The sequence below is a fragment of the Callospermophilus lateralis genome, chromosome 2 (genome assembly GCF_048772815.1).
Source record: "Callospermophilus lateralis isolate mCalLat2 chromosome 2, mCalLat2.hap1, whole genome shotgun sequence".
Classification (NCBI taxonomy): domain Eukaryota; kingdom Metazoa; phylum Chordata; class Mammalia; order Rodentia; family Sciuridae; genus Callospermophilus; species Callospermophilus lateralis.
Window position 1 is genome coordinate 116,657,049 of NC_135306.1, and position 10,368 is coordinate 116,667,416.

Consider the following 10,368-nt stretch of genomic DNA (forward strand, 5'->3'; position numbering starts at 1 on the left):
AAAATCTGGAACTAGACAGGGATGCCCTCTCTCACCACTTCTATTCAATTTAGTTCTTGAAATACTAGCCAGAGCAATTAGACAGACAAAAGAAATTAAAGGCATAAAAATAGGAAAAGAAGAACTTAAATTATCGCTATTTGCGGATGACATGATAATATACTTAACAGACCCAAAAGGGTCTACAAAGAAACTGCTAGAGTTAATAAATGAATTCAGCAAAGTGGCAGGATATAAAATCAACACGCATAAATCAAAGGCATTCCTGTATATCAGCAACAAAACTTCTGAAATGGAAATGAGGAAAACCATCCCGTTCACAATATCCTCAAAAAAAAATAAAATACTTGGGAATCAACCTAACAAAAGAGGTGAAAGATTTATACAATGAAAACTACAGAACCCTAAAGAGAGAGATAGAAGAAGATCTTAGAAGATGGAAAAATGTACCCTGTTCATGGATAGGCAGAACTAACATTAACAAAATGGCGATATTACCCAAAGTTCTCTACAGGTTTAATGCGATGCCATTCAAAATCCCAATGGCATTTCTTGTAGAAATAGATAAAGCAATCATGAAATTCATATGGAATAACAAAAGACCCAGAATAGCAAAAACAATTCTAAGCAGGAAGTGTGAATCTGGAGGTATAGCGATACCAGAGTTCAAACTGTACTACAAAGCAATAGTAACAAAAACAGTGTGGTACTGGTACCAAAACAGACAGGTGGATCAATGGTACAGAATAGAGGACACAGAAACCAATCCACAAAATTACAACTTTCTTATATTTGATAAAGGGGCTAAAAACATGCAATGGAGGAAGGATAGCATCTTCAACAAATGGTGCTGGGAAAATTGGAAATCCATATGCAACAAAATGAAACTGAATCCCTTTCTCTCGCCATGCACAAAAGTTAACTCAAAATGGATCAAGGAGCTTGATATCAAATCAGAGACTCTGCACCTGATAGAAGAAAAAGTTGGCTCTGATCTACATATTGTGGGGTCAGGCTCCAAATTCCTTAATAGGATGCCCATAGCCCAAGAGTTAATAACAAGAATCAACAAATGGGACTTACTTAAACTAAAAAGTTTTTTCTCATCAAGAGAAACAATAAGAGAAGTAAATAGGGAGCCTACATCATGGGAACAAATCTTTACTCCTCACACTTCAGATAGAGCCCTAATTTCCAGAATATACAAAGAACTCAAAAAATTAAACAATAAGATAACAAATAACCCAATCAACAAATGGGCCAAGGACCTGAACAGACACTTCTCAGAAGAGGACATACAATCAATTAATAAGTACATGAAAAAATGCTCACCATCTCTAGCAGTCAGAGAAATGCAAATCAAAACCATCCTAAGATACCATCTCACTCCAGTAAGATTGGCAGCCATTAGGAAGTCAAACAACAATAAGTGCAGGCGAGGATGTGGGGAAAAGTGTACACTTGTACATTGCTGGTGGGAATGCAAATTGGTGCGGCCAATATGGAAAGCAGTATGGAGATTCCTGGGAAAGCTGGGAATGGAACCACCATTTGACCCAGCTATCGCCCTCCTCGGACTATTCCCTGAGGACCTTAAAAGAGCATACTATAGGCTTACTGCCACATCAATGATCATAGCAGCACAATTCACAATAGCTAGACTGTGGAACCAACCTAGATGCCCTTCAATAGATAAATGGATAAAAAAAATGTGGCATCTATACACAATGGAGTATTATGCAGCACTAAAAAATGACAAAATCATGGAATTTGCAGGGAAATGGATGGCATTAGAGCAGATTATGCTAAGTGAAGCTAGCCAATCCTTAAAAAACAAATGCCAAATGTCTTCTTTGATTTAAGGAGAGCAACTAAGAACTGAACAGGGGAAAAGAGCATGAGGAAAAGATTAACATTAAACTGAGACAAGTGATGGGAGGGAAAGGGAGAGAGAGGGGAAATTGCATGGAAACGGAAGGAAACCCTCATCGTTATAGGAAATCACATATATGAGGTTGTGAGGGGAAAGGGGGTGGAAGGGAGAGAACGGAACAACAACAGATGAGGTAGAGAGGGAAGATGGGAGGGGAGGGGAGGGGGGTAGTAGGGGATAGGAAAGACAGCAGAATACAACAGTCACTAATATGGCATTATGTAAACATTGTGAATGTGTAACTGATGTGATTCTGCAATTTGTATTTGGGGTAAAAATGGAAATGCATAACTCACTTGAATCAAATGTATGAAAGATGAAAAAATAAATAAATAAATAAATAAATAAATAAATAAATAAATAAATAAATCAAATGGGGCAAGAGCCATTTGCCAAAGAAAAATCTTACCTTTTCGGGGTAAAAATTCAGAGCTAAGAAAATTCATCCTTCTGCTCCTAATACTGAAATATAATAAAAACTAATTCTTAAAATAAATAAATAAATAAATAAAATAAAATAAATGCTTTTAATAGCTGATCCAGACAAGAGGATGCCATTTTCTTTCTTTTCTGTGGTAGGCAACTTCTCAGGTGGTCCCCAGTGATCCCTGCCTACTAATATCCAAAGCATGGCGTATTCTCTTCCCTTGGATGTGAGCTGCATTTACTGACTTGCTTCTAACAATTAGAATATGGTAGAAACAATGGATATGATTTCTGAGATAATACATAAAGACTGGTTATCATTCAGGGCTCTTTCATTTGGTTACTCTGTGTGTAGTAGGCAGAGTTCTAAATATGTGCCACAAAATTCCCAAACTTAGTTACTCAAACATAATCTCATACTGCTCTGAAGGGATTTTCCAGGTGGAAGTGAATTATCAATTCACCTTAAAATAGAAAGATGGTCTTGGGTTATCCAGCCAGGCCCAATAGAATCACCTGAACCCAGCTGCAAAAGATAGTACACATTATGCAGAAGGGAGGATCAAAGAGATCTGAAGTGTGAGTAGGTCTCAGTCCACCATTGCTGGCTTAAGACAAAGAGGTCAATAGCCCCAGAATGTGGGTGGCTTTGGAAAACGAGTATGACTTCTGATCAACAAGCAGCAAGGACTCAAAGATCTCAGTACAACAATCCTATGGATCTGAATTCAGCCAACTATCTGAATGAGCTTGGAAGTGGATTTTTCCCCCAAAGCATTCAGATGAGAACCCATCTTGACTGACATTGATTTCAACCTTATGAGTTTCAGATTAGACTCTGAGCCTGCATGGACTTCTGACCAGGAGACCTGTGAACTAGTAAGCTAAGCTTTTGAAATCTTTTATAGCAGTGATAAAAAATACTACATTGAGGTAAACCAGCTGACAAGTTAGAAACATACAAAGGGAATCAGAGAAGTGATCATGTCAAGGATTCGTCTTGATAAGCTAATGTCATTGAAACTTTCTCAAAAAATTACACAAGAGAGATCAGTCATTTACTCAACAAATATTATTGCATGCATGCTGGGGTACTGTCTTGAGTAAGACAGATGTTTCTGTTTTAATAGAACATAATTTCTAGTTAAGGTAATATTAGAAGAGGGATTGTTACTGTTAGGGTAAAACCTAGATAAGCTCTTTAGCATCATTTGCTCTTAGCTGACTTGAAACTCACTAATTTAGAGGTCACACAGATAGTGAAACATGATTAATTTTGTGTCTGTTCTTCAAAGTTTCCTCATAACAGGGAGAAAAATCATCACAATTGGATTGATGCGTTTAGGAAAATTCCAAGATTATATAGCAAGAATTTAATAAACATTTACTAAAGGCTTTGATGGTGCCAATTCCCTGGGATCAAATGTGTGGTCAACAGTGAGGCCTGTCCTCATGAATCTTAGCTAAGGAGAAGAAGGCAAATATAGAAATGTGTAACTACTGTGCTATGTGATCTGTGCAAGTGGAGAAGTCTCAGAAGGCCCAACGGGGCAGGTCTAGGTTTCTAGAATATCATTAAGGTACACAGTAATTAAATGTTTTCTACTTACCAAGCACTAGCTTTTATTCTTAGTCTCTGAAAATAACAAGCCCATATTTTTCTTTCATTCTTATTTCTGATTCCAGTGCAAATCCCTGAGAAAGGTAAGAATGCATTGCCCTTGAGCATAGCATAAATTTTTATTTATGCTCATAAAAATCAGGGATCTATTAGCTATTTGGCCTTGAGCTGAACAGATGTGTTTGTTCAGTAGCAGAAGATTAAGATTTCTTGAAAGTCTTGGTTGCTTGTTTTTTGATTCCTGAGCACTATATTTTCTGACATGTGCTATTCCCAGAGTAATCTCATTACCATTACTCATTTACTAATTTAGTGAAAGACCATTTGCTCAGGGAAACCCTGTGTGTATTTTAAAAATAGCTACATATCCAGGTTTCCTTGATGTAGTAAAGAGAACAAAAAAGGAAGCTGCTAGTTTTATACATGGAAATAACTGATTTGAAGTCAACCTATTCTCATTTATATACAAACATGTGCATAGAGATATGTTACCACTGAAATGTTTTATGTGTTTGCATTCATACATAGTCTCTGTTCTTTTTGCAAAATGTTGCTCTGTCTGGTTTTCTCATTAAGAGTCAAAAAGCTCAGAGACACATCTTCACATTTATAATTAATTGACCCAGTCAATAATTGCCTGATGTATACCTCGATCATTCCTGAAGAATAAACAAAAGCATAAAAGAATCTTTAGGTAACTCAGTTTCTTTGAGGAGGAAACACTTAAATTTCTGATGGAGAATGAGTAAGAAATATTCTTTCCTTTAAAGAAGTTGGACCCGTGACAAAATGATGTGCCTGTTTCTATGACCAAAAGAATTCTAGGTAATGACAAAGCTTTCCCTTCAAGAGCGCCTCCCTGAGGGAAATAGGATTGTGATAAGTAGAATTCCACTAAGATGAATTAGGCAGGCACTAGGAATGAAAATTGGATGGGGGAACTTAAGAATCTGTATTAGTAAAGGTTATTAATTAAAAAAAAAACCTTTGTGATTCATAAGTATGATGTTTGGGTGTTCACACCATTGTATGAGCTATTCTTCCCTTAAATCTTGTTAGGCTGTGGTTATATTACTGGTCTATTGTCAAAAAGAAAAAAAAATGTGTGAATTCTTAAACAGGTAAAATTATACTTCTCAATTATGTAAAACCCAGAATAATTTTCTGTCCTTGGTGGAAGCTCTTCTCCAGACAGTGACTCAGGGAATGCAACTCCTTCCATCCTGTGGCACTACTAATTTCAGCACTGACTTCCAAGGTCACTGTGCTGTGCACCAAGTCTGCAGATGGTGAGAGGCAGACACACGTGAGGTTGTTATGGACATGCTTGGAATTGGTACAAAGCACTTCTTGTTCTATTCTATTGGCTAGAACTCAGTCATGTGACCTTTTCTAACTAGAGGCAAAGCTAAGAACATAGTCCACCTGTGTAGTGAGGAGAAGGAAGAGGTGAGCTGTTCATCATGGACACAGAAGCCTTGAGCTGAATCAGAACACTTTAGATTTAGAAAGTACTAGAGGGTTTTGTATTTATTTATTTTCTTATTCCCTGGTTGTAACACTCCTCAGCTACTTAGTAAATACCCTATATTCCAGGATTTTCTTTATCCTTGTTTGTTGAGCATAATTTATCAACACCCAATTTTAAGTTGGATGTCCAGAAAGGATCACATTACTCCAGATATGGTTAACCAGTAAAAAGCCCAGTGGGACAAAATTTTCTTCATCATCAGGTCATAGTTCAAGTCTACCAGATAGCTCTTCATATTTAACTTTTAATTTATTTATTTAATTATAAGGTGACATGGATTATGAAAGTGTGAACTACATTTTCATGAAGCCAACGAAAATTTAAGGAAATGTTACTCTTTTTTGGTGATTACTATATTCTCAATATCTAGCACAATACTTGGCACATTGTAGTTATTTAATACATGTTTAATGAATGAAAAGGGTTTCAGCATCTTAAAAGATTTCTTGAACATAGTAGATACTTCATATTTTTCATTAATTTATCTTTCTGGACTGCATCCTAGGTGATTTCTCTAATCAGTCCTCTAATACATTAACTTTTTTTAAAAATGTCTGTACTTTTAATTTCTAGAACGTCTATTTGTGATTTTCTCCAGTCTATTTCATTTTTGGATTTTTCTCCGAATTTTTCTGAATATTTTAAACAGTTTTTAAGTCTCCTTCAGATGGTCTAAGTTTTATAGACTCTGGCAGGTGGAAGTTTTCACCCGTGTCCCATGTCCGTGTCCCTCTTACTGTGCACGTGTGCTCATTTCAGTGACATTGATTACCATGGGAGTCTCAGGTGAGCAGGGTGGTATCATCCCATGGGGTGTTGGGGTGTTTTGAGTTTTTCCTTTGCTGAGGATCTATACATAGGTCCATTTTTAGATCAATTTTTATGTTAATGGTTCATTCAGTGTTCTCTCACATTGAGAATAGTAAAAATTCAGACCACACACCCACGAGTGTCAGGTGTCTGGTTTTCTGGTTTTTGATGGCTGACTGGGAATAGAGACTAAGGGCTTTAATTTCTTTCTCAAAGAACTTAACCTCATGTTCTTCTAAGGCATATATCTGGGCCATGTGCTTTGCCTGTCAGCTCCCGCTTTACTTTTGGCACCCTCTCTTGCTTTTCTATGCTTAACCATGTATTAAAAACATCTTAAAAAATATATTCTCCCCAGCATTTCTGTGGGTTTGGAGCAAGTGCTGGGATTTCCCACTGTGGTGGACACTGTGATACATGGCCCAGAAACCCCTTCACTGAAGGATTTGTTGACCCAGCTGCTGGCAGTACTGTCTGTAGATAGTGCTCAGCTGTCAACCTTTTAGGAATTGCTCAGCTGCAGAGAGCCCTTTCATCCAAGGTCATATCCCTTTTGTTCCCTGGGCAGCCCACATCCAATGGCCGGTTGGTGTAAGAATACAGAGGCCCTGCCATCTTGGTCCAACTTGGGACCAACTCAGGACCAATTCTGAAGAGCCATTCTACTTCTGAGCATGCCATGAGTTTGGTCAAGGAGCCCTTGAATATGTGTTGCAGTTCGGCTTTTCCCTTTGCCTGTTCCTGCTTCCCATCTGCCTTTACAAGGGCATTCCTAGTAAACATCCTGTCCACCAGCCTCCCCCTTCTCCACTGCTTCCTTAGGCACCATCCTGTGACATCCATATCAGGTGCTCCATATTGACTAGAACTCATAGGGCATTTAGTTAACAGTATTAATGTGAGTAGGACCAAGCCAGTCACCTCATCCTATGCTTTTGTGATAGATTTATTTATGTAAGACCTCACTCATTTTCTAAATTTTTTTTTTCATATTTCTACCTATGGTTCAAGTCACTAATATAAAATCTTTTAAAGTTTTTATATTCTAGGCCATTTGATTTCTTCTCTTTCCCAACTTTGTGACATTTTGAAGTTTGGCATATGTGCCTCCTATAGCTTCATTCCAAGAATTGATTTAAAAAAATGTTTAATAGGAAAGATGAAGAACCTCTCCTGGTAATTCCTCCTTGGAACACATAACCACTATTGAGATTCTAATTTCAAGTAGCTGTAAATCTATACTTCCATCCACATTTTGCCAGCTTACCAAAAGGATATCATGAGAGGCTTTAACAAATACATTTCATAAATGAATTCATGAAATCCATTTCTACTCTGTCTACTGAAATTTCTCATTTAATAACTATCAAAAAGAATTTTGGTTAATTGGAATGTTATTTTCAGTGAACATATATGGCTCCTGGTGATTACATTATTCTTTCCTAAGTGCTTACAAATGCTAAAAATGTTAACTACTATTATGATTATAACATGAAAGAAAATCTGTTATATCTCCTCTTGAAACTGAACATGTATACAAGTCTAGTGATTTATAGTCTTGTTGGAAAATTTATTAGTTTTTCATATGGGCCTTAAAAATCTGTAAGAACTGACAATTTTGTGCCTTTATTTGAGGCAAAACATGAAAATATAGATTGACTTTGTGAAATAAAGTTAAATTATGTAGAGGGTACTTAAGCACTTGAAGAGTTGCTTTTTTGAATGTCAAAATATCTTGATGTGGTAGCCTTTGAATTGTTACATATCCTTTCTTAATCTAATTTTTGTAAAACCAGGAATAACATTTTATTTCCTTCACACACAAAGACATATTTCTAAAGACAATAGCTGACCTCAACCTCAAGGTTGAAAAATAGAAAAATTCCAGTTTAAATAAAAACATGACCTATCTGATCTATATCACCATTCATAGTGTTTTTCTAGATCTTTTTTTGTCAATGGAGTAAAATACAAAGAAGAAATTAAAGCTATAAAATGAAGACACATACATATTAATTTTGTAGATCATTCAGCTACAAATCCTGGAAATACAAAATAATCAACTAAAACATTTTTTTAAGTTAACAAAAATTTAGTAAAGTTATTGACATAAACATCAATCATTATATAGAAGACTCCTGACTTACAATGGTTTGACTAACAACTTTATAACTTTACAATGAAAGCAATACACATTCAGTAAAATTCATACTTTGAGTTTTGAATTTTGATCTTTCCCTGGGCTGATGATGTGCTGCAGCTCTCAGTCAGCCATGTGGTCATGATGATAACAGGGGACACTTTAGGTGAGCTGTGCTGCCAATCTATGCTGTTTGGTATGTTTTGTATAGTAAATGCAATTTCAGCCTATGATATTTTTACTTGTGATGGGTTCATTGGAATGTAAGTTGAGGAGCATCTGTAAGTTAAATAGCCAATTTTAAGACATGAAAGAAATACTCCATTGTAACAACAACAAAAACATCAGTAAAACAAACTATAATATTTATAGATTTAAAGCCAACAATAAATATATAGGATATAATGAAGATGGTTATTATTAAACTTTACTGAGAAATTTAAAAATAATTGCATAAACAGAGGGACACCGTGTTCTAGGATAATGTGTATTACAGAGAACTAAATTTTCCCCAAATGAAATGTACAGGCCTAGTCCAATAAAAATCCTACTTATGAATTTTTTTAGTAATTTAAAGCTACTTGAGAAAAAGAAACAGATTAGAATAGACAAGAATTTGCTTTAATAAGTACAGAAATGCTGGGGTCCTTCTGCCAGATATTTGACTGAGTTTCAACTTGATAGAGTAGAGGCAAAAAATAACCTTATTCTTTCTTACTGCTGACCCTGAACTGTGTTTGTGGACTGTTTCTTTGTAATTCTTTGGATGAAAACTTTGAGATATTTTGAAGTTTCCAGTTACATTTTGGATTTTGAAAAATTAATTTTGTTCATTTAAATGATAAGAAAACACTCTCATTTTGTGGTTATATTGTCCAGTGTTGTACAAAATTAAAAGATCTTTAAAAAATTGATGTCTTCTCCCTCAACTAAGACCAGAAAGCTATAGTAAAGGAAGCAACGAATGCCCTGATGTCTTGGCTGATAGGGATCTTGCTCCTCTATTCTTGGATTTTACCAAGCACTCTGGCCCCTTGAAGAGAGGGAGAGGGAAAGGGAGGAGAGATGAGGGTCAGGAAGGTCCTGCTACCTGACACAGTAATGATTATGAGATGGAGTCCACTGAGTGCGCTGGTGAGGCCTTGCATCTAATGCTGGTTCTTTCTCTCATGGAGTCCTCTCACGGGCTTTGCGGGAAGGACTGCTATTATGGTTTGAATATGAGGTGTTCCCCCAAAGTTTTTGTGTTAATACAAAAAATATTAAGAGGGGAGATGATTTGATTATGAGATTTGTAACTTAATCTGTTCATTCTAGTTTGAAGAGACTGAGTGGTTACTGCAGGCAGTTGGGGTATGGCTCAAGAAAGTGGGTCACTGGGTGTGTGCCCTAGGCAGGTGCATCTTCCCTGTGGCCCCTTCTCTCCTTTGTGTCTTTGCTTCTAACCCCACCACAAGCTGAGTAGCTTTCCTCTACTAGACCGTTCTGCCATGATGCACTGTGTCACCTTGGGCCCAAAGGAATGGAGTTGGTCATCTGTGGACTGATGCTTCTTTAAGTTGTTCCTGCTAGATATTTTAGTCGCAGCCATATTACACCAGTGGAGTCTTCAAGCAGAGGGTTTTTAACATGTGCCATGGTTTACCTTTGCCATCATTCCTCTCTGATCCTGGGCATCTGGCTATTTTCCCCTTCATTAGCATGTGCCACTAGTCCCAGAGTCATCTTGCACAGGAGTCAGGATGCCTCCAGGTGGCCTCCATCTGATCCATGAGGTGCTCTGTCCCTACCAAGTGGGATAGAGTCCAGTAAGCTGGGGGTTTCCCCTAGGCTTGTGTCTCCTCAGGCAATTCCTAGGCTTAGCTGCTCATAACTTGTGCTCCCCGACTCCATGGGACACAGGCCAG

At 37.0% G+C, this 10,368-nt stretch overlaps 1 non-coding gene across 1 annotated transcript; it reads left to right on the forward strand.

The window, feature by feature from the left end:
* Positions 1–4,962: 4,962 nt before the first annotated feature.
* Positions 4,963–5,065, forward strand: LOC143393305 (small nucleolar RNA U13). The gene has a single exon (XR_013090599.1). It is a non-coding gene; the product is annotated as a small nucleolar RNA U13 (small nucleolar RNA).
* The last annotated feature ends 5,303 nt before the right edge of the window (positions 5,066–10,368 follow it).